General features: G+C 46.3%; 1 pseudogene; it reads left to right on the forward strand.

Moving 5' to 3' along the window:
* The first annotated feature begins 549 nt into the window (after positions 1 to 549).
* On the forward strand, positions 550 to 1411 carry LOC148045621 (uncharacterized; annotated as a pseudogene).
* Positions 1412 to 2325: the final 914 nt, after the last annotated feature.

Below are 2325 nucleotides of genomic sequence, written 5' to 3' on the forward strand. Positions count from 1 at the left end.
GGGACAAAGAAAAAAAATTGACTGGAAATCAACTTCTGTGAATTCAAAAGAATACCAACATCTAAACAGACCAAATTTTGTCTCAAATTAGTGCATGTACCTTTCTCCCTGAATGGTGGACATAGTCTGTTTCAGTGAAACATTTATTTCACCAACTCTCCACCAATATAACAATTTATAAACAATTTGTTTTCTTTCTGTTACATACTGACAATCAATATGATAGTTTCCACCAAACTATCCGGTGGAACAGTATTCAAATTTGATTGGTCAAAGGGTCTGACAGCTCCCTATATAAGGGCTGCTGCCAAAAAGAGTCTTTGCTGGATTGTACATAGTTGTCACTTAATAAAGAGCTGTTTGTTACTGAAGCCTGAGTCTGCCTCATCCATTCACCTGGTCTAACACTGGTGATAAAGGTGGGATTAGAAGGCAACGAGGAACCAAAAAGAGCAGAAGCAATCCAGCAAATCAATCCAGCCCAGAGCGAAGCATGGCAGAGAGCAGCCATCTTAAAGTGGCTAATTCAAATCCGCTTGCCAGACCAAGATGATTACGCACACCCCACCAGCTCCCTATGACCCAGCCACAGAGCACTGAGACTCCTACATAATAAAGTACGAATGCTTCCTTGAAGCCAATGACCTCCTGGGCCTGTCCAAAGGCCAGAAAAAAATCAATGTTCCTGAGCTTCTGCGGACCAGAAGTGTTCGAGACGACAAAAGATTTGTCCAAAACAATGCCGCTCCATTTGGTCGCTTGGTTGGTCCTACAACAGATGCTGCAGACACACTACACTCCCAGACCATCTAAGTACGTGCAGAGGCATGAATTCAAGCTCCACAACCAGAAGGAATGCAAAACAATCAACCAATATGTTGCCGCACTTCGAAAGGCTGCTGCCTACTGCGAGTTCAGAGACTTAGACAAACTTTTGCTAGACCAAATTATACTGTATGTGGTGTTCGGGATATTAGTTTACAGAGGAGGTTGCTCGCCAAGACCAACCTCACTCTACAGATTGCCGTGGATGAAGCCAGGGCTACCGAGTCCTCAACCTAGTTGATGGAAACCCTACAGAGAGAAAGCAGCCCAAAGAGCACGCGCAAAACTATAAGGGTGCATCACGAGACTACAGAGCCAGAAGCTTCAGACAGCGATGACAAGATCTATCACATGCGCACTGACCAAATTGGCATGGAAATTTGAATCGCATTTCCTGCCTTGTGCTGGCTGTGGAGGAAACCATCAGAGATTGATTTGCCATTTCCAGGATGCCATCTTCCAGCACTGCGAACAAAAGGGGCACATTGCCAGAGTCTGCAGGAGCGAATTCCCCACAGCACCCAGACAACCAAGGAGCCAACCTGCATGCCTGAAACTGCAGACACAAGGAGCATGGCAACCGTGACCAAAGCAGCAAGGAGCAGAACCCGGAGCAACATTCCAAACCATCATCGGTCAAGTCTGTATGACATTGGCCAAAAAGCTGAAAGTTACAATCCTCCTTGATGGGTCTCCATGCTCCATGGAGATTGACACAGTGTCATCACTGACCATTATGTCTTGGGCTACGCTTAAGAGGGCTGTCCCCAACTTGAGGAGGCACAAGCTGAGGGTTCCAGACCTACGCCTGAGCAACTACTAGGGGAACCAAATCCCGGTTCTTGAACAAGGCATTTTCTGAGTGCAATTCAAGTCTTTCAATGGACTGCTTCCTGTGACAGTAGTTGGCAGAGCTCTGCAGAGCCTCCTAGGCTTGGATTGGTTCGAATCCCTGGGCCTTGGGGTGACCGGAATCAATTCACAATGAAAGCACTGAGGAAGTCCTTAAGGAATTTGAGAACGTCTTTGGCACCGGTCTGGTAAGTACGTGAGGACCCCAATTTCTTTTAATTTGGACCCCAACATAGCCTCTATTAGGCTAAAATCCAGGAGAGTCCCTTTCACTCTCTGCCCCAAAATCGATCTTGAATTGGACAAATTAATTGGCCAGGGAATCCTAGAGTTGGTAAGGTCATGCACACTGGGAGACCCCTATAATGACCCCGGTCAAGCTTGATGGGTCAGTCTGCATCTGTGCAGACTATAAGTACACAATAAATAAAGCTTTACAATAAAGCGCTTATCCTATGCCCATTGTATAGCACTTACTACATTCGCTAGGCCCCGGAAAAGTTTTTGCGAAATTAGACATGGTGCAGGCTGCCTGTAGATGGCACCACGGTGGAGGCCCAAACCATTGTGATGCATAAGGGTGCCTTTAAATGCACCTGGCTACAATTTGGTATTAGTATTGCCCCTGGACTGTTCCAAAGCATCATG

Source organism: Thamnophis sirtalis, unplaced genomic scaffold (assembly GCF_051295495.1).
Source record: "Thamnophis sirtalis isolate CommonGarterSnake01/CBP01778 unplaced genomic scaffold, rThaSir2_p1.2 scaffold_5, whole genome shotgun sequence".
In the NCBI taxonomy this organism is placed as follows: Eukaryota; Metazoa; Chordata; class Lepidosauria; order Squamata; family Natricidae; genus Thamnophis; species Thamnophis sirtalis.